The 22,965-nt window shown below is 40.1% G+C and overlaps 1 protein-coding gene across 3 annotated transcripts in view; it reads left to right on the top strand.

The window, feature by feature from the left end:
• Window positions 1-22,965, top strand: part of enox1 (ecto-NOX disulfide-thiol exchanger 1) — a 126,599-nt gene that overhangs the window by 32,071 nt on the left and 71,563 nt on the right. For all 3 annotated transcript variants that reach the window (XM_042228958.1, XM_005943437.3, XM_042228957.1), the window contains exon 2: window positions 3,199-3,231. The gene's annotated coding sequence lies outside the window, so the exon portion shown is untranslated. The remainder of the gene's footprint in view (window positions 1-3,198; window positions 3,232-22,965) is intronic.

Below are 22,965 nucleotides of genomic sequence, written 5' to 3'. Positions count from 1 at the left end.
AGTAACATACCATGCAGAGATGTGGTGTAGAAAACCGTAGAATACATGAGACACAAAAGGTGGATACTCCCGTAAAACGTGGGCAACTGAAACAAGGTTCAAATGATGAGATCAGTGGGTGTGTAAGCACTAACTCTGGGTGCAGTGCTCAGGCTGTAAGAGATTTATTCTACTCTGTAGTCTGTGTGATGCCAAAGAAATTGGTAACGGAACTAATGTGCTCCACTAAGGCCCAGTTTTGGATAAATAACTACTAATTTAAACTATGAAAAGCTACCCTGAAAAAGAAAGTCCAAGAATAAGTATATGGAGTTAGAAGATGAGCAGAAAAGGTCCCCCTTTAAAAGAATAGTTTTTAAAATGCTAGTACATCTTCACACAGGGGTGTCAAACACAAAAAACTTCAGTCTCATCCATGGGACAGCTTTGGAAAGTTGGAAGAAGGGCTTAAACCTTCATCTGCAGAACAGCTGCAATCAAAACCAAAGCAATCCTGCAACACCATTATGCTATTGTAAATATTAACCTGACACATTTCTGTATCACTGTGCCTACATTTAGGCATTAAAACTATATATTGCAGCATTGCACTAAATCCATTTTAAAATGCTGTATAGCTGAAGTCGCTGTTAATCCTATAATTACAAAACTAAATAAATAATTCTTATATTTTGACATTTTACTGCTTCTGAAATATAGTTTGAGGAACATGAATACCACCCCCCCCCCCCCCCCCCCGAATTTCTAATGCATCCCTCATATGATCCACATGCATCACCCTCCTTTTTCGTACATGCAATGAGAATGCTTGGTGAGGAGATGATGTTGTTAATTGATATGCAGATTTATTCGTTATTTGCATATCAGTCAGTTTAGCGGTACTGAGGTGATGAGGGAGTGAAAACAATGAGATAAATAAAACATTGGGGACCGGCAGTAAAGAAATAAAAGTATTAAAGCTTTAGTGAGAAACAAGAGCAAAGACAGAGAGAGAGGGGGGAAAGGTTAACAGCACACCTGCTGTTCAGGGGTGTTACCAGTAATTTAGCTAAGGTAAGTGATGTCATTTCCACACCTTTATTTTCTGCGTTCCAGTTTCAGCTCAGTTGAGCTTTGTTTTCACTGCTTGTAATAATTGGAGGGTAAAAGAACTGAAAGAAAAAATATATATATTGAAAATAATTTAATAGTTTTCACTTTAAACTGGTCACTGTGAAACAGAACCATACTGATTGTGTCTGTATGTGGACAGGAGCTGCTGGAAGATGGACTGGTTCATTCCAGTCTAGACTGCTTTGGCGTGGGAGTGTCTTTGCCATATGGCCTGCTCTGGCACTCACGCGCTGTACTCTTCACTTGGCTGAACATTAAACAGCGATCGCTCACTTTCTGTTTACAGACTGTGCTACAACCATCACCCAGCAACACATTTAATGCTTTATTGTCTTTAAAAACAACGTACCTACACTTTTCCCATTCAGCTAGTAACAGAACATCTCATCACTTTACATCATGTCATATTTCTTTTTACATTTTAGATGATACCTAACAGATAGCCATTGTTTGATCGTAGCTTTGCATGATTACACTGCTAAAGAGATGATAAATAACCAGCTACATACTGAAGCAGTAAACATGGAGCTGAAGCAAGAGGATGTATTCAGCATTTCAAGGGAGTGGAGCCTTTTATACATATTACAACTGAAAGCAGTGAGAGAGAAAGTGTAAAGATAAAATCTGCTCTTAGCTGCTATCATAGGCCCATCTTAATAGCCTCGTGCCTGCAAATGTTGTTCTTTTTTTTTAAAGAAATGTTTTTCTGCTAAAACTGACTTTAAAATATTGTTTCTTTGTTTTAATCTACCAACTGTAGATGTGTGACAATGACAGTTGTTTTTTTGGCATATGGGATGATGTTGTTGTCACTGTTACAATAATGCAAGTTTAATTAGCTTTATTGTCACAGTAACAGGATGATGCTGCACCTGGTTGTCAGGTTTAGTGGAAAGCACCCTTGTCTTTGATATTGAAGGAATGTGATGGCAACAGCGTTGCTAATGAAGATTTAACTGCAACTCCTGGTGTTTCTTTTTGCACTGAATTAAATCACAACAAAACAATAAATCAAATGGCCAGTGCTTAGCATTGGTGGAGAAGTTGGGACTGATGAGGGAATCTGATCTAGTTACCTCAGCTGCCTGGACCCTGCTGATATAAATGAGCAAGTAGGTCTCCCAGACAAATTTCCAAACTTGAAGCCAGAGGATCTTAAAAAAGTATCTGGGAAAAACGCTGGCCTTCCAAAAGCTGAAGGAATGGCTGAAAATCTCTTAAAAATAATCATTCACCTGAAAAAGACACACCTCACTTATCCACACAGTGGCAGCGAAAACATACTGGCTTTCATTGAATGATAATAATTAGTAGTATAAGTATTTTTACTGGTACTTCTTTCATCTCTGCATCAATATGAGGAGCTTTTATTCTTCTTTAGTAAAGTGAGTCTTTGGGGAATACCTTTGGATAGTTTAGACAGCTGAAGTTAGACGTCAGTTTAAAATTACAGTATTAAACTGTAATTTTACACATCCTTTGTCTTTTACACTGAATAATGATTCTGTATAATTTAGCAGCAGGCAGTGTGGTTTCCCCATCGTCAGTTAGTACACTTTACAAGCCTGTTACACTTTATGATAAAAATAAATCCTGTTTGATGTCATTCATTGCTCTTTGTTACTGGCCAATTCCTTTTTGTTAGTGAGATGATTTAGCTGAAGTGACCTTTTGTCTGCGGGCTGCACAGTCTGTCATCAAGATCCGATCAGCTTTGCGCTGTTTCTTTCGACACAGTTTTCCCGCTTTTGTTTCTCTGTGGGCTTCTAAAGCTTAGCCTTTCTTTAGAAAGGTCAGCCAAGCCCAGCTGGTGCTCGGCGTATGCGTGTGTATGTGCACAGAACTCTTGCGCCTTCGTGCAGTAAATTGTGCAGCAGTTTTATTAGCTGCTCACCTCTGCGAGCCTTGAATCCATCATACACACACATTAACATTCAGACAGGCACTGCCTTGCTTCGGATTGTTGAGATGATGTCATGGCTGAAACCTGACGAGATCTCAGCACATTTAATTCATTAGGACAGTGGTAAAACCTAAACACGGGACCAATAAAACTAATGAGGAATTCTGTCTTTGTCTCCACAGGGGCCATCAGACGTGAGCAGCTGCAGCACAACAGTGAGTCAGAAGTTTATCTTTCCTGTCTTTTCGTCTTGGTTTTGCAGGTGTATGATGAATAGACCCTGTCCAATCACTTTGACATGCCATATTTTCTTTATTTCTGTTTGTTTCCACAAACAAATGGCTAAAGAGTTGATGCAGAACCAGCCTGATTTTTCGCCACGTCAAGCTGTGTTGATAATGTGTTTTGGAAAACTGTCCCTCAGGTGGTGATCCAGACAAATCTCTGCAGCTGCTCTTTGTTACTGTGCAGCTAAGGTCACTTTCACATTTTACGTGCCTTAGATTATTCTCAAGTTTAGTTTGGTTTAAATTACAAAAAAACTGCTTTATCACATATTAGGATGCACAGTTTGTTGTGCATGCATGCTGGTTTATTGTTGATGGAATCCACTGCAGTCATCTTGTAAATCTGCATAACGTCACTGTGAACTACAACACAGGTCTCTTGTTCTTACTGCCATTAATGGACAAGGCAAGAAGGTGCGCTAAACATTCCTCAGAGAGTTATAAATGGTCCACATTGACATGCTTGTCCATGATGTGAATCTCCCATTCCAAAGATGCTCTATTGGATTGAGATCTGTTGACTGTGGAGGCCATTCAAGTGCAGGGATAATCTGAGCTTTGTGGCACATTGACAGACGATAGGTAGACCGTGGTCATATAGGGATGGATATGGTCAGCAATAATACTCGTACACTGTGGTGTTTAAACAATGCTCAGTTAGTACTGAGGGTACTAAAGTGTACCAAGAAAATACCCACACCATTACATCAGCAGCTGCAGCCTGCATGGATCCATGCTTTGATCGTGTTTACCACAAATTCTGACCTGAATGTTGCAACAGAAATCAGGATTCATCAGACCAGGCAAGATTTTTTTCTGATCTTCTGATATCTCAGCTTACAGGAGTGGCACCTGGGGTGATCTTCTACTGCTGTAGCCCATCTGGTTCTGCGTGTGTTGCTTGTTCAGAGATGCTCTTGTGCATACTTCGACACCATTAGAGGTGTTGTGTGGGAAAATCCCAGTAGATCAGCAGGTTCTAAAATACTCAGATGAGTACTGGAAATGAAACACTACTCAGCTGACTTTAAATGTGGGCTGGCACTCGAATCACTTTTCTTCCCCTTTTTGATTCTTGGTTTAAGCCTCAGCATCTCCTCATGCCTAAATGTATTAAATTGCTTTCATGTGATTGGCTGATCTGAGATCTGCGATAATGAGTATTTGAAGATGACCTTAGTAGTGTAAATGAAAGCTTCCTCACTTTTTGGTTCTCTGTAGTCTGGATTTGAATGCCTAGTAGTTTAATTTTCAAGTCTATGAGATTTGTGGCATGAGGCAACTCTTTTCCTTATTTTGTATTGAATTTGGATCCCTGGACACAGACAACTTTTTATGAGCAGGATTGTGTTCGGTTAACAAAAAACAACAGTGCAGGACGACAGAAGCTAAGATAATAACTGTTTTTATTTGATGCCCTTAAATGAATTGCTGAAATATCGGTATAGTGTTTAGCTTAATTTAGTTAGTCCCTGGATTTGCTGTGGCTGAAGTGTAAGATAAGACTCCAGATAACCTTTGTTGGTCATTTTGCCCTGTGTGGTGAAGAATGCCTCTACTTTCTGAGTATTTCATGAGTATCTGATCAGTGCAGCACTGGTCACAGTTGTTTTCTATTTTTATTGATTAACTTAGCTAACTTCTTAGTCAATATTGCAGTAAAATTCAAAGTCCTGTCTTTTCTGGACGCAAAGTGGAATTTTTCAGAACAGATTGTAAATGGTATGAATTTAAACTGTCAGTCTTAGTTTCAGTTACAATATTTCTTTCTGAATTCATATGTAGTAAGTTATTGAAATGTTTCTTGCTCCCCTAAAACATCAGGAGCATTCTAGAGTCAACGGTCACATTACTTTCTATGTGGTAATCTTGTGAGGAGTGAACCTTCTGAATCAAAACCCTGCTTACACTGATCAGTTTGAATTCTTGATGCCAAATTTAACTGGAAATGGTTGACTGTTAAAATGAACATCTACTGATAAACGGTTATCATGAATCCTGATCTTTTTATATCCAATCAAGCCTGGATTTAAAAAACAAAAACCACACAAAGCAAGATGCAAGATGAGCTTTCTGAATTGTAGAACCTCTGATCTGCTTTTATTTTGCCTAAACTACAGTTTACATATCCAACTAAATACCAAATCACATTATATAATTCAAACTGAGATAATTGTCCGAAAGGACAGACGGGACTGGAGCACACACTGCTTACAGCCTTTCAATGTGCGTCACTACAACTGTGTCTTCATCAGAGCCGCGCAGTGGAAAAGATACAACATAACATATAGTCAGACATTTGTCATTGGATAACTGAACAGGATTTCAGACAATTTATGAATGAATGAATCTAAGGTGGGATTTGGCTTGATACGTATGTTTACAGTTGCCAGAACACCAACATCCTGCAAGACTTTGAGAGGGACACAGCCCTTTAAAGTTTGAAATGTATAAACTACATCTTGTGATTCTTGGGCTCAGAAAACTCAATTAAAAATTCTACTAAAAGGGACCAAAAGCACAAGCATGGTCAAATTTAGTCACTTCAATTATCCAAAGTGTTACCGTACATAAGGTGCACCTGATTATAAGGCACATAAAGCAAAACAGACAGTCAGATAAGTCAAACTTTACTCAACTCATTCTTCTTGCTTCCTCCACTTCTGTACCATTGATTCATTAATGATGAATTCTCTTGCAGCTGCTCCTAGTCCCATGTTGTTGCAGTAATTAATACTAACCTCGACTAACCTCGTATTGTGGATGAAGTTTGGTTTGTTTACAGCATCCTGCGTTGTGATTGCGTTTGTCCCTAACCATCGGTCACCCTCCCATTAACGAGTAGAAAAAAGTTAGCATTCATCTTCCAACTTCACTGTGTTTATGTTATGCTAACATAGCTGTGTCGCTAGCGATCGCGTAGCAAATCATTATATACCAGCTAGCCCAACTTCAGTAACCCTACAAAAGTCACTGCTGTTTAGTTTTCTGTCTTCATTTATGTTGGAAGTGATAGCAAAGCTGTACGTTTTAATTTTTTCAGAAATCTCTCAGTCAGAACATGCTATATCATGTTTAGGTGGAAACTAGCGAGCTAACTTCCTGCTAACTTCTAATTCTGTTAAATTTAATAAATTCTATTTTCATGGATGCCTGGACGTTAAACTTGTTACACCTGGTAAAGCAGCAACACTGATCATTTTATTAAAGATGAAAGAATTTAGACAGTTTTTAACTCTCAGTGATGCTGCTGTGTTCGTTTGACTTTGGGACCTGAAGTGGACGGAGTTTAGGACCCAGATTAATCAGTGAGGCTCCTGACTACAGTAGCCATAATGCTCTGACAATCCATCAAGCAGTGCAGCTTTGTAGCTTTCCAAAGTCGTACTAAAACATTTTTTGACAGATTTCTGAGCGCCATGTGTCACAAAAAATCAGTTCGAGGTCAGTAAGCACAATCAGAATTCATGCATAAGGCGCACTGTTGATTTTTGAGAAAATTAAAGGATGTAAGTGCGCCTTATAGTGCGGAAAATATGGTAGCTACATCTACATGTGTTAACACACCTGTTAATCATTGCAGCCATGTCCCTAATTATAACCCTTAACAAAACCAAACAGATAAGCTTTAAAACATTAAAAATGATGCACTCTATCAGATCAGATCATCATCATATCAAAGCATCAGGTGAGCCATCTAACACATGATAGTTGTAAACAGAAAACAATATAGACTTCAACTTAATATCACAGGACTGAAAATACAGACAGTACAAGTATAAGGATGCGAGAAGGACAACAAATGAGAGGAAAACTCACAAAATCAGTTTTCCCTTCATCCGAAAGAGCTCCAATGTGTCTAGCTTGTGGATCCATCTATCTATGGAGAAGTGAGCTAATGACATCAACAGCACCTCTGAGACTTTCCCCCCTGTTACAGAAAGGAAAGATTAGAAATTAAAAATAAGTTAAAGTTGGTAAAAAGAAATAAATAAATAGAGTCTGAAACAAACTGCCTAGATGCAGACAGTTTGGCTTTTGATTTTTGCGACCAACAAGTATTTCTACGCTCTGCTCTCTGGAGGTTTCCATGGTAGCAGCTGTCCTGATGCGCTGTAATGATGACCTGAGGAGGAGTGAAATGGCTGGTTTTTCCTCTGCTTTCTTGCTCTCTCTTTCTCTCTCTGCTGTGCTCAGTGTGTAGTTCTTAATAAGAATGTTTCACTACAACAGATGGAGAAGATGGAGATGTGCTGAATTTTAGGATCATGTGATTTTTTTAAACTTTCATTGTGCACACAGTCTTTTACCCACCGACCCAAGCAGGAGCTTGTAGTAATCTTATCGTAAACACTGGAAATCTGTCTGGAATATGAGGCATTGATATGATTCATATCATTAGCTTCATCTGCTTTAGAAGGATTCCCCATCAGCTCAAAAGTCAAATGTAGATTTAGCTGACGCCATGGGAGGACACATGCAGACTGTGCATGTTTTTTGTCTCTTTTTGGCAATACTTGATAGATATGAATGCATAAAAATCACACTCCATCATATAGTGTGTGAAACAAACAGCAAATTCTTCACGGAATTAAAACAGCTTTTTTGTTTATGTTGTTACATTTGACTTAAAATTTGACTTGTTAACCTAATTTTAGAGTTACATTACCTTGCATGCAGCTCTTGAAAGCACTCATAAAGTAACACCTACCAAACCCAAATCACTCAGCACAGTAATATTACTAATCACAGTACTGTAATAGTGGGTGTTGCACAAAGCAGGTGCTGCTCTGCTGTTCTGCGGCTGAGACAGATGAGGCACCTCCAGGTAGTTTTCCAGCTGAAGATTTTCCGTTCCTGCTGACTTCCCTTTCTTTTCTGTAGCTGTGGCCACAGTGGCAGCGTTTCCAGAAAATGTTTGTGCTTGTCACCAGTTTCACACCAGAGATTTGATTACTTTTGTCAAGTAAAGGATTACTACTGCAAAAAACTAATCAGATAACTGTTACTTTCCCGTAAGCATGCTACATTACTAAACCATGATTTTGATTGTGAGAGTGTCTCATGACATTTATGTACGAGCATGCGACGTCTGTGGCAGCAACAGACGTGTGCAGATCAACAATGCATAATATGGAGTGCGGGAGAGAGTATGACCATGCAGCGTTTAAAAGTTGGAAGTACTTACATTACTTTGAGTTTGATTCTGTAAAAAGTGACAAAAACATTACCGTGTGCTGTACACTCTGTGTGGAAAGAAAACTTCTTTCTACAGTGAAAAATTAAACTTCAAATCTTGAGAAGCACCTAGCATGCTGCCACGGGAATGTGAAATTCACTGAGAAACCTCCGGATCCTCCCCACTGACTTGACCGTTGCAGCACTAGGCAAACTAGCACTAGCCCCACTCCTGCTAAACAGGTGAAAATAGTCTTAAGATAAGATAAGATAAAATAAGATAAGATAAGATGACCTTTATTAGTCCCACAGGAGGGAAATTTGTTTCATTACAGCAAAAGTGCAAAGTTATGTAGCAGAAATTAGAAAACACTGGAATGCAATAAAATAAAATAAAATACTATATACAATAGAATAAAACAGAATAATATATACAATAGAATAAAATAGAATACAAATGCTATATACAACTGAGTAAGAAAATACAAGTACAACTTTGTCAGAAAAAGAATTGCACATATAGCGGTCTTGTTGCACATGTGTGGGTTTGATCAGCTGCAAAAGTCTTTGTTGTGGAGTCTGACAGCAGTGCGGAGGAAAGACCTGTGAAAGGAGCTGCTCAGTGCTGTCAGAGTCTCCTGCATGGGGTGGGAGATGTTGTCCAACAGGGATGACAGCTTAGCCGCCGTTCTCCTGTCACTCACCACCTCCACTGGGTCCAGAGGGCATCCTAGAACAGAGCTGGCCCTCCGGATCAGCCTGTTCAGTCTCTTCCTGTCCCCGGCAGAGATGTTGCCGCCCCAGCAGACCACACCGTAAAAGATGGCTGAGGCCACCACAGAGTCATAGAAGGTCTTCAGGAGTGGGCCCTTCACTCCAAAAGACCTGAGTCTCCGCAGCAGGTACAGCCTGCTCTGCCCTTTCCTGCAGAGGGCGTCTGAGTTATGAGTCCAGTCCAGTTTATTGTTGAGATGAACACCAAGGTACCTGTAGCTGTCCACAGCCTCGATGTCCATACCTTGGATGTTCAGTGGTTGCAGCTCCTTGGTTATTCTAGTGTTGATCTGGAGGTAGTTCAGCTGGCACCAGTCCACAAAGGGGTACTAAGAGGACTTAGTACCACTGAATCTTTGATTTTATTCATTTTTTGCTGTGTTTGACTTGCATCTAGTTGAAAGAGCGAGTTTAAAGACAAAACATGATTTTATATTTTATGTGCAGGAATATGTTAAATAAATTTCATCTAGTCAACCACTGTTTGACAGTTTTTGCTTGATGCAATGTGCATAAAGTTAAATGATTAAAACTAATAAAACAATTTTAAAAAAAAGTTTTTCATTTGATTCAGTTTTATGTGATGGAGAAAAAAATCAGAATTGGGCCGAAAGGTCTTTTGCTTTATTACGTATTAAGGTTGTGTATCATGTTTTTAAAAAGTGACTAATTACTTTTGTAAAATAAGTAATCAGTAAAGTAATGGGATTACTTTCTTGGAGAAGTAAGTAATCCAACTTAAGTAACTTGACCAACACTGTTGGTGACTGCCAGACACCACTTGCAAAGAGGTAGCTGCAGAACACCAGACTGGTCTTTGCAAGCAAGGTTATTATAGGTAACTAAAACTAAACTACAAACTAAAATTAGATGTGAAAAAACATTGTAGCTGATTAAAAATACAAATTAGACTAAAAAAAAATTAACTTTGAACTTTGAAATCTAACAAAAATCTAATAAAAGTATAGAGCATTTAGCCTTAGTACGACTGTACGTGTTAGTGTGGCAAAAATTGTGTTCATTCAGACATTACATTTTTATAAAATAGTAAGTCTCTGCTTTTCAAAAGCTGTGTGTGTCATGGTCCTGGGCCATGTTGGCCCAGCATTCTTAGTTTTCTTGTATTTTTGTATTTTGTTCCGTATGCCGTGGTTCCTAGGTTCTGTTAAAGATGTTCCTTATTTGATTACCCCCTGTGTGCCCCTCTGTGTATCTGTGAGCCCTCGTTTCCCCTCGTGTTTCATTTAATGTTTTCCCCAGCCCGTTATGTCTGTGCTCTCTCCTCCTGTCTGCACCTCTGTGTACTTCCTGTTTTACTTTGACAGTCTCTCGTCGGTATGCGTCATGTTGTGTTCACTCCTGCCCTGTCTCGTTATGATTATCTGTGTCAGCTGTGTTCCCCGTGTGCTCCCACTTCCCTCGTTAACCCTCTGTGTATTTATGTGCATGTCTCCCTCAGTTCAGTGTCGCGTCGTCAATGTCTCCCCCCCGAACCCGTGTGTCTTTCTGTGTTCCCTCGGTCTTCTGTTAGCATTCCCAGTTTAGTTCTGTTTCTTTGTGAAGCCTGCAATAAAGCAGTGATTTTGAGTTCAGTTCCTGTCTCCGTGAGTTTTGCGTTTGGGTCCTCATCTGCCTCCACACAGCTAGTTCATGACAGTGTGTCTTTGCTGGAATACCTTTACGTATTTTTCCAAATCTTGCCTTGGATATATGGCCTACAATATAAAACACAGAAAATAATCATTTAAAAAGACTAAACCTCTTAAAAATTAAACTAAAGGTTTACACACCAAGACCATGTCATTTTTGCTGAAAATTGATCCTCAAAAAACACGCTATAAAAATAATAAACTCAACAAGATGAGCTGGTCCTGATGTTTCTAATCAAGAAAAGGAAGCAACTGAGATTCTGGCAGCAGCAGGGAGAGTCTCACGGTTTGATCCAGGAGCTGAAGCTGCATCACAAGCGCTTTTAATACATATTTCAGGAGGACAGTGGGGCAGTTTGAACTCCTGTTGGCAGAGTTGGGACCACATCTGAAGAGGCAGAGAAATCATTTCATAGAGCCGATTGACCCAGAGCAACGTCTAGATGTGTGTCAGAGGTAAAATAGTATTGTTTTATGGTTTGTATTTTTAGTATTGTTGTGTGTTTTGAGCTACAAGTAAACCTGTTGCCAAACGCAGTGCTCTGATTAGTCACATCTGTTTGTTTGCATCTGAAAAATCTTAAAAAAATGGTTTGAAAAAATAAATTACACAAATTCATCGAGGAAAATTACACGGTCGATGTGATCGGCTGCATTAAGAGTAGATGAGCTCATATTAAAAACTAAACATCTTCAAACAATAAAAACTAAACCGAAAAAAAAATCAGCTCTGGAAACTAACTGCAAGTATACTGAATTAAAAATAAAAGGCAAAATGAAATAAAAAATTATTTTAAAAAATTACACAACTATAATAAGTCCAGTTGCCAGACGGTCGCCAGCACGTCTCTAGGCAGACGTGACTCAAACTACTTCTCTTCTCAATTGTGTTAAAATACCACTGGTTGGCACTCAAACACGACAAGTGTCACAAGTCAACACGTTCTCACTCCCAAGTCAGAAGTGTGACTCATAAGATTTTAGGCACCACAAGTTGAAAATTTGTTGTCAATCCAAAGTGTACATTCATACCAGCAAGGTAACCTTCTGTGTCGCAGTCATTAGTTCTCTTGGAACATTAGCTGGATGTAGTTTTTTAGCTTTGTGTTTCGCTTTTTCATCCTCTGGCTCGCTGACACTCAAAGCTGATGTTTGTCTGCATTTTTATTTTCACTACTTCAATCACATTTTCCTGTTTTACTCACAAACCTTTGTGTCAGTAATGTGACTGGAATACTTTGTATCATTTCACTATGGATGCAAACCTGTCCACACAGCCCACCAACAGACAGCGATTTTAAATCCTGCTCATTTGGTCTAAAAATAAGTTGGTAAAAAGCCCCCCACCTCTGCCCTGGAAGTTCTGCTCTTACTGCCATCTTTGCTCTTACAGATTTCTCCTCATGGATTCTTGAGGCTACACTACTCTTTCTCTCTTTTAAGTTTTTTCCATCACCCACTGCATTAAACACGTTCACATGCATTATATGCAGGGCTCAAATGTTGCAACCCTTGTGTTCGTGTGTGTTCGTGTGGTAACTGCAGGCTGTGACAGAGCAATAAGGATGCATCAGGGTGGATTAACACTGTCGCCGTCATCATACATTCATCGTTCTCCTCCCTCTGCTTCTTCATTCTCCTTTTCTTCTCCTCCCTTCCTCCCTTTCATCAGCTTCCCTACTCTATGTTCCTCATTCCATAGTTGCTTTGTCCTCTTTTCCCCCCACCTATTCATATCTCCTCTGCTGCAGTATATCCCCTCATTACTCTTTTCTTTTTCTTTTATGTCCCTGCCTTCTTCTTACCTTTCTCCTCTGCTCCACACATCCTCTATCCTGTTATCCACCCCTCTTTTTCTCCTCAGCATTATATATTTACCCCCCACCCCCCACAGTCTCCGTGCATGCTATCTCATCTTTCATGTATTCCTCTTTTCACCTTACCCCTCTCCACCATCATCTTCTCCTTGTTTCCGCCCCCTCCTCTGTGGAGACATCCAAGTTCTGGGAGCAGCAGCAAGGCCAGAATTTACATCTTGATATATCAGTTTCCTGCAGCAGTGGAGGCGGTGATGGATAGCGTGTTGCCGGCGCCGCAGCGCTGCCATGAGTTACCGTGGTGATTACCGACAGAGACGGCTACTCACTGGCCACTTCATCACAGTGACTGGTGGGGAAGGAGGCGAGAAAAGAGAGAGAAAAAGAAGAGAGGGGCAGAAAAACAGAAAGAGAAGTGAGAAAAACACAATTGGAGGAGAGCGCAGGGAAAGGCAGCGGTGGCTTGTTGTGGCAGGAACAGGGAACAAAATCATCAGAAGGACAAATATTGGTGTGCTAGGTCACATAAAAATAAACCCTGAAAAATGCTGGGATTGTGCACAGTGATGTGGAAGTTGGAGTCAGGGCCAACTGATATTGTTTCCTTTTTGTGGGTCCAGTACAGAGCCATGCGTGTGAGGCCCTGCATATGTGTGTATATGTTATAAACCCAGAGGAACAGAGCTCATCTGTTGTCATGTGCTGGGTGGTTTCCTCAGTTTTGCTTGTTTTATCTGCTTACTTAAGCTTCGTTAGCTGCAGCGTGCTGATGTCTTCACAAAAACCGTTACCCACAGTACTCCAGATGGCCCAACGTAGACGGGCAAAGAAGTGACACGGGCTTGTGTAGCACTCTGTGGTTCGATTGTTCTAATGCGTGAAGACTGCACACAACAATGTTGCTGCTATACTTTAAAAACCTGGCGTAGCAGGGAATGTGCACCTCCAGTCTCTCTGTCTCGGTGTCTCATCGTGCGGTTGGTGATTTCATGTCTAGACCAGCCGCTGCCTGCCATCCAGCTGAGGGAAAATCTGACATGTCCTCCTCCCTCCTGCCCTCCATAAAACCTGAGGAAAAACAGATCGATGCCGGGCAGCTTGCTCATTTTGCCCCGGGCTTATTGAAATGGAAAGTTACAGGTTCTCGGACGTGTCAGCACTGCAGCAGCCGTGAAGGAGAAGGTTCTGTTAGTGGGACCGCGTGCTGTGACAAAAGCAGGGTTTCATGATAGAAAGGAGGACCATAATACAGATCAGGTTAGAATTAAATAGTATGAATGGTTGCTTATTTTATTTTCTACAATCATTTTTCCATTACTTTTTATTTTAAATTATTTTGAATTTTGAATAACTAGGGAACCTGTCTCCTGGAACTGGCTTGCAATCAAAAGCGATTGTGGCAACTACTTGCAATGGATTGCCAAATGCAAAATAATAATAATAATAATAAAATAAATAAGGTAACCACTGATATTTCCTGTTTGTAAGGGGGTTTTCTTGAATGGACATTTGACTTACTTTTACTCAAGTATAGCTGAGCCATAAATTTAAGTTGATGGGACTCTTTGTTATAAAACAATCAAGTTCTGATTGTTTTATAACGATCATAACTTGATGCAAATGGAACCTTTCAGTCTGCAGCAACACATATACTAAATGTGTGCTTACGAAATGTAAGCACACTTTAACACAGAAATGAGCAATGTGTTTATCATGTCAAGGAACGCAAAACAAAGGTTTTAGCTGAGTTCAAAGTCAAAAGATGAGGTAAATAATTTAATGATGATGAGTATCTTTGCTGTTGGTTGTGTTGTAGTGTGTGGCAGGGAATGTGTGTTGTGTTAGTTACTGTCACAGAGAATATAGATTTTTTTTGCCTCGCTAAATGAATTAACAGTGTTTCCTTATGATGTAATCCAGAGTTGTCTATCAGTTAGTTTGTTAGGAGGCGGGGTTGTGTTTGCATATTTACAGCAGAGTGAAGGGGAGATGTGTATTTTTTTTTTTCCTGACTGGTGAATAATTTAGTGCGAGGTGGTTCAACCTTGAGGTGTCCTTTCTGGTCCGAATGCGGACGACACCGTGAGGCTTCTGCTGCGGCCTCTTATGATACTTCTCTGTGGACACATTCACTCGCAGACACTCTCATCTTCAGCTTCATTTCTTTCACCTACATTTTTTTTTCTGGTGTGAGACATTTTGGGCTTGAGTCTATCCTCCAGACTTGTTTAATACTTCATGGCAGCTTTGGGAGACGACGGTGTCAGATCCACAAATCTGGTCATGCGGAAGAACATCGACCATGTTAGCAAACTGTCAGGGACTCTTTTACATGTGTCTTGCCTCTGGAAAAATGTCTTTCTTATCCAAGATATTGAAAGTTTGTGGCTGCCTTAATCCATAATTTACTGCTTACAGCTGCTTATGTAAAAAAAGACATCTCACAAACACACCTGCACTGGATGCTTGAGCCATTGTCCGATCTTAAAGCACAGCGTTTTATTGACCCATCGATCATCTCAACAATACGTTTTCTCCACTTCATACAGTCTTGTCTCTATAGGCTCTATATTTGAAAACCTGCTCACTTAATTGATGAAAAAATGTAATGAAATTTGATGTAATTTTTATTTTACTAAAAGTGTTAAAATAAGAGGTGATTAAAAGAACTAGCCAGGTCTGTTGTGCTTTTTCAGATCTTTTTCAGATCTCTATGCCATAACCTTCTCAGGTGCTCAACCTGAGAAATGTAACTATACATTGAGCCAGCAACAAGTCTGATTGGCTTGGAAGGTTATGGCAGACACGAAAGGTTAAACATGACATGAAAAAAAAATTCACGGGGGTGTGGGGGATGAGTACAGGAATCAAAAGATCTGGATTAAATCCTTTTAACAAAACATATAGATGTTAATTCACTAGCTGGGCCCGCGTCCTCATTTAGGTTTGACGGCGTTTTAGTTGGTAAAGGTGAATGGCTTGGACATTAATTGAGCTGCGGTTTGGGGAAGGCCTCAAAGGGAACTGGCGATTGCTCCCAGGCCTGGCAGATCCCCGTGTACTAAATAGAAGTGAAGAAGTTAAAGAATTGAAAAGAGGACGGAGGGAGGGTGGGGCACATAAACGAGAATGCACAGCTTGCAGAACTGGAGGAACTTATGATAACCGGTAGGAGCGTGTTTGGAGGCGTGGTCCCGCTCCTGAAATTCCGATACATAATTTCCAATAATTGCTGCATATTTGACATGTTTGTCCAAATTTAGTTGAGGTTGGCCCACCTGTTAAGGAGGTGATCGGGTACATACAGATATATATAAATACGTATGCTATGATCGTTATAGTAAGACAAATTATAACCATGTCTACGGTTTTCAACTATATAGAAGGGCACCAGTTGCTCCGAGGTGAGCACATGCCGTGAGCTGAGTGAGGTCCATCCACTGTGACGCCACGATAGCAGGTCGTTTTTTACTATATGAATATCAGCAGGCGCACACTCATCTACTCCAAATATGTTGCTATCATTTCTGTATAAAATATCAAGGTTAATATGATTCAGCATTCTGCAAATACAAACTTTTTATGCTTTATTTAGAATTCATCTAAGCTAATCGTGCTAGCAGGTAGAGTGCACTTAGTACACGTTAGCCAATTTATTGTGAAGATAATTGCAGAGCAAACTCTTTGCATGTGAGAAGCTAAAAGATGAAATGTTTTGGCTTTTTGGTTATAAATATGACGATCAGTCGAACCTCATATTCTGAGCTCTGATCCTATTATGAATTACTGGTGGCAGCTCAGGGGAAATGAGCATGGCAGTGAGTCACAAAGATGTACCAGTAACTGATGCTCAGTGACAATGAATTACATCCAATGATGCCTTCAGCTCTGACACCAACATGTGTAATATTATATCTCCTGAATATCAGATTGTTATTCATACAGTAAGCTTATCTGCAGGGCTTTCACTCTCTCTCTCTCTCTCTCTCTCTCTCTTTTTTTTTTTTAATAAAATGATGCATTTCCACCTGCCGTCTCTTTGATCAAGTCACAATAAAACCTCTCTGCAAATGCATCGCAATTGAGAAATTGGCGCAGCCGAGGTGTGAATAGATACAGTGTGTGACAATGGAGTCTCACACCGACACCACACAAAGAGTCTATCTGCATGTAGGAGGAAGCAAAGCAGGCTTTCTATGCACAAAAGGAAGGCCTTATCGTTTCTTGATTTGATGCTTCCTTTGATCTCTTCCTCTTTCGTTCCCTCAGTCGTCCCCTCTTCTGCCCCAAAGGCATCTGGCTGCTCTTTAATTGCTGGCTTAAATCAGATGAGGTGATCTTGCTGCCTACTCTTTGAATAAACGCCTCCACGCAACAGTGCTTCCATTAAAAAAAAAGAAAAAAATCACCAGAGACTCATGTCTAAGAACCTGTCCCTGTAATGCTGTCTTTGTGGGGATGGGCTAAATTTCTACAGATTAAGGACCATTTTCCTTCAGTAAGACCCCTCCTAGATTTTGTGTTCATGTGCACTTTATTTGTGTAGCTTTGTGGCTGTGTGTACCACTGCATATGAGGTAAATAAATATGTATGAGTGTTTATGCATTGATGTACAAGTGTGTGTGTGTTCCTGGGGAATGCGATGCGGCGGCAGCAGCTTTAACCCAGAATAGCTTCAGTTGTTTGTGTGGCTGTGCACCACCTCGTACCAACCCAGCTGAATAAACTTTATTCTTTTTTAGTGTTTTCTGAAGGCAGAATTACTCTACGCTTACGACTGAGACTGAAAAGTGTGTTGGTTGTGATAAGAAATGAAAGTCTCCTGCTGCGATTTCTCCGCACTCGGGCTATTCTTTAGCAATAAAAGCATCATTGTGACGAAGCAGTAATCTGTTTTTGCTTTCGCTGTGTTCCAGTTTATTCGCCGCTGCTTTTGTGAGCGCTGCGGCTCCTCTGCAGCATCAGCAAACTGTAGAGAGGAAGAGGAATCTGAAAGTGGAATTGAGGGTATTTGTTTTTTTTTATTAGGAAATGAATTCTCAGAACTTACTATGGGGCCATTGTTTTTACAGTGGACAAAGCTTTTTATTTATTCAGATTTGGTTAGTAGGTGAAGGATCACAGATGCAAGCAGCATGTAAGGGGAGAGCAGCTTACTGTTACCAGTTGAAGTATCCTCTTGGGTGGCCTTTGAGATCAGTTGAAACACTGTGATAGCTGAACAAAATGTGTATTACTTCATATCCATTGCACACTTTACAACTAAAATCTTTCCCCATGGCAATCACCAGCTCTACCTGATTTATTTCCATCTGACCTCCTGTTAAAGATCATCTTCTTGTGCGTAGCCTGATTTCAGCAGTTTTACTCTGTCATGTTGCACGTGTGTCTCTCCATTAAGATCTTCAAGTTAAATTTTAGTTTGCGGAAGTGGATAAACTCACAAGGAAAATGTGCAGGTATTGGATTGTATATTTTAATGTGCTGTTTTCCTGCACATGATGGATGAGCCTGGATTGATTTGGCACACCTGATCTGATGTCCCGCCTTTATTGACCACAGTGCATTATGGGTATATCTGATATCTCCTGCATCATTATAATAACATTTGTTGAGGATCAACAATGCAACTAACCAATCAGGCTATAGATACAGTATAAAAATATCTTATCAATTTTTGTTTGATGTTAGCCAAATTTAAATTACTTGTGTTGGTTTGCTAATTTTAGCAAATTTTGAAAGGATTAACTAAATTCTTGGCTAAAGCTAAGTGACTGGATATGTATATTTTATTTTTATAAAAGGATTGTAAAGTGCAAAATGTGTCCTGAACAGAAGCAACTCTATTATGCAGCACAACACAGCGCTCAGTCCGTTTCTGCCTGTTAAGGTTTTTAAACCAGAATCATGACAAACATGGAAAACTTTGCAGAAAATTTGCTAATGTTGCACTCTTGCAACTCTCTTTACTTTAACCAGATGTACTTACTTTACCAAGTTTTATTTAATTAGCTTTAATTGATGATTTTCAGTATGTTTTTTTCATTCAGTGACCTCTTAAAGATGTAAAAAGATCTTTATTCATTCATCTATTGTTCTATTGCATTTATCTTTAAAAACAATTTTGTTAAGCGCTTTACAAATAAAATATAAAACCATTCCATCATATATACCATTGGATGAAGTTTCCTGCAAAATACAAACAAAAACTTAGTGTAATACACTCAAAATGTAAGAAAAGGACAAACACTGACATGACACTGACTGGATTGACAGTAACAACATATAGTCTTGGATGGACCTTAGCAGTGTGTATTGAGACGTCTGTTGAGAGATTGATTTTATTTGAAAGATACGTTATAGATAAAGAGTATGTTTCAGCGAGTGCAGAGTGTGAGCTGACAGATTTATTGCAGAGTGTTCAGAGTTCACAGCTGTCTGCTGGGTTCACTCTGCCTCTTTAAATAGACTGATGCACTTTGTAGCTCAGAGTCTGGTTTGTTCCTTGACTGTGGACTCTACTCAGTCCAGCAGCACTTCAGCAAAAACTGAGTCCAGACCTCAAAAGAAGGGTTTAGATAGATTTTGACTTAAGGTGATTGGGAATTAACTTGAGGTAGGTGAAAGACTCAGACTTATAAAATGTGACTTAGTGCTTCCCTTTTCTTCAGTATAAAAGTGGAACAAATAATGGCTGTGCTAGTTTAAGACCTTGGAAAGTGAGGACATTTTGGCTGATGCTCACTTTGGGACAGATCATCAAAGGGTTTGTTTGAGGTTTCAGATTTGGTTTTAGGATTCAAGTTAGAGTCTGCTTTAGATTTTTTGTTAAAGTAAGTCAAAGCGGGTTTTCACAAAGAAGTGCAGTCAGAGGGAAAACTTTTTACTTCCACTCTTTCTATAGTTTAAATGACCTCAGTCGGTCCCTTGAAATTGGGGTTAATGCAGGCTTAATCCAATGCGCACTCCATTCCCTTTTCCTCTTTCACACACTCATAGACACAAACACACACATGCATAAATGACGATGTGGAACAGAGAGCCAAAACATCTGGACTTCTCATCAAATTTCTGGAAGCAACCCCATCCTAACGGCTGCAGGAGTTTCACTTTGACTTTTTTCCGCCTGTTTGTGGTTTTCCCTGCAGCTGAAGTTAGCACACTCACATACTCACACACACGCATTTCCACATTTTAAGGAGCAACTTGACGGCCCATTTGAGTTTGAGAATGACACCTTTACATTTTTTAAATGCACTTAAAGTGCAAGTGTAAAATGGATGAAAAAAAATTGATCGTTATGTTTTAGAAACTGAAATAAAATAAAAAGAAACTCTTTTACAAGATTTAGATCTGATCAGTTTGTCCTTTAGATAAACTATTTGTGTATTTGCATTAAAACCCTTGTATACATTGAATTAAGGTTAGAAGTGGCTGGATTGGATGGTGGGTGTACTCCATGGTGATACCACAGATGAGGAAGATAAGACGAGGTTGACGCACGGTGCTGCCTTTGTGTATTTGTACTAGTCGCTAGCAGGTTGGTCGGAGTTTGCATGGAAGATGCAGAGTTATCTCCGAACACTTGCCAACCTGTAAAGAAATAGACATTTTCCCTAGTGACCAGGGTCACCAACTGGTCTGCAGGTCAGTGACGGAGGCCTTGAAGGAGACAGTTTGTAAAGACATACAGTTTAACAAGTCAAATCATCAAACCAAAAGTTAGGTTCATCATTTAAAAACTCTTCTTTTATGCAGCATAAGGTAATCAGCAGCCAGAATAATATTTGTAATATATACAGTGATATGAAGAACCATGTTTCTTTGTGTCCCAGTCCAGGGCTGGACTGGGACAAAAAATCGGCCCGGGCATTTTGACTAGAGACCGGCCCACCAAAAATGTGACGTCATTCAGGGGTAAAACCGCAAAGGATTCTGGGAACTTGTGGCAAGAGGTACTAGCGCATGCAGGCTTTCAATTGAATTTAGTTACACAGCGATAAAAAGAAACACAAAAAATGGCAAGAAGCTGTTGTATTATTAACTGCAATAGCCGGTGTTGTGCCAAAAAGTGATTGTCTGCCAAAAACTGATTGCTCGTATTTAAATTGCTATAAGTAACTTGTTGGGCTATAATATGTGAAACATATGTCAAATGCATCCCTCATGGATGACATAAAGTCATCTCTCCATCTCTCTCTGCTGCTCTTCTGTCTCCTCTGTCACAGACTTCTCCACTTTTGATGATAAATCAGCCTGGTGCAACATGTAAGGATTGGCACAATTTGTTAAGATTTTGAGGAGTTTGAGAAACTAACCTTAAGCATAAAATAAAATTTACTATCAGTAACTTCATAGCACCCGCCCAGCAGTATATAAACTCCGTCATGCTAGCTAGTACGCAGTACCAGTTATTCTAAGCGACTGTAAAAAGTCAGCACAACGAAAACAAACTACAACTAAACTTGGTTTATATCTGACACAGATAGACAGCAGGTCATAACTTCTTACCTGAAGTTCAGTTCCTCTGCCACTATGACCGGCGGCCGCCTCGGGTCTCTCCTCCTCTTGCCTCCCCTTTCCCTTATCCACCTGCTGGCCTCCACCACTTGCTGATGTTGCTAAATCTGTGGAAGCTATGCCATAGCTACCGCCAAACAATTCAGTTATTTTTACACATTTGGCAGCGTCTGCCTGAAGGGCTTGTTTCTTTTTGGCCCTAATTTTTTCTGCACCTCCTTTCCTTTTTTTGTTCTCCATTTTCTTTAGTTCATCTATAAGATTGCTAAACAAGGGGGAGGGTGCATCCGACCTCCTCGGCTGTAATTGGTCCAGCCCAGAGTCGATCATGACCAATTGGCCAATCCAACACCTTTCATTATTTATACCCTCCCAAAAAAATAAAAAAATCGATCAGCCCATAAAAACAAAAAAATCGCCAGCAGCCCACCGAGCAAATGCCCGGTATGCCCGATGGTCAGTCCAGCTATGAAACCACCCATCTCTGGTAAGATCAAAACCAGTTTAACCCTTATAAACATGAATGTGGATTTCCACATGTTGTCCGTCTGCTCTCTATGCTTTCTACAGCTCAACAGGTCTTCCAGATAAATGACACCACTTCATGATCTCCCCGGTGACCTGCTCCCTTTCCTCTGTGCTGCTGCAGCTTGTTGTCTGATATCATCAGTGTCGTCTGGATGTTATTTGTCGCAGTGATTGGGTACATCATGTTAAAGCAGGATTAGATTCAGAACGTCTAGACGCGGCAGATGTCCTCTGTGTGATGAGACCGATATTGTTCACAGGAGCCAATATTGACTGATGCCAAAAGTTTGCATCAGCTGTTAGCACTACAAGGATTGCATCAGCAGGGTCTATTTTTTGTGCTGTCCAGGTGCATTCCTGATGCTCCAGCTGTGGTGGCTTTCTCTGCTTTGCTCATATTCAGATGTAAAAATGTTTGGATTAAATAATTTGATTTTGATTAAGCAATCCAAAACAGCAGCCTTAAATCTTGAGGTGGTGGTGGGGGCAGTTTAAAACGATCCAAGTCACATCTATAGGGATGGGTATTGATAAGATTTTCACGATTCCGATTCCATTTTCGATTCTGTTTAACGATTCGATTCTTTATCGATTCTCTTATCGATTCTTTTTAAAAAGGAGAACACTAAGGTCGATTAGCTTAGAACTTTGTTTTATATCTTCTCTTTGAACAAGATAGAAATTTAGGAGTAACATGGCCTTACAAACCCAACAGTGAGATCTTAAGAGATCCACAGCCTACGGCTCTTCAATGGGGTGTCACAGGGTCCCCAGGAAAAAAAATTGTAAATGTAAAATAATAAAATAAATATTCTTCTGTAGCAATAACAAAGTATAACATAAATTATTCTGTAGCAATTACACAAGAATATCCAGTAATGTCCCTGCCTACAATTAAACACATTCACTTACCGAAAATCGGGGGCATCTGCTGTGGCAAATGGGTGCAAGCCTTTGACCACAAACTTAGTCACTGCTCGGTGACATTCGTCTATCCTGGCCTGAAAGGAGACGCTACCGGTAGACTGCAGCGAGAACTGCCAGCGAGCGCCAGCCAGACTCTGTCTGTCTCTCTCATCATGGTCACCTACATGACAGTAATGGCAGGTTTTGTAATAAGGCAGATGCGCTAACATAATATGCACTGTTAGTTGATTATTTACCTGCCGCATTAACGGGAGAGGACGTGCAAACG

Source organism: Haplochromis burtoni, unplaced genomic scaffold (assembly GCF_018398535.1).
Source record: "Haplochromis burtoni strain Fernald_Lab_line unplaced genomic scaffold, NCSU_Asbu1 Contig_370, whole genome shotgun sequence".
NCBI lineage: Eukaryota > Metazoa > Chordata > Actinopteri > Cichliformes > Cichlidae > Haplochromis > Haplochromis burtoni.
The sequence above is the reverse complement of the archived record's forward strand: the minus strand, read 5'-3'. Positions and strand labels throughout refer to the sequence as shown.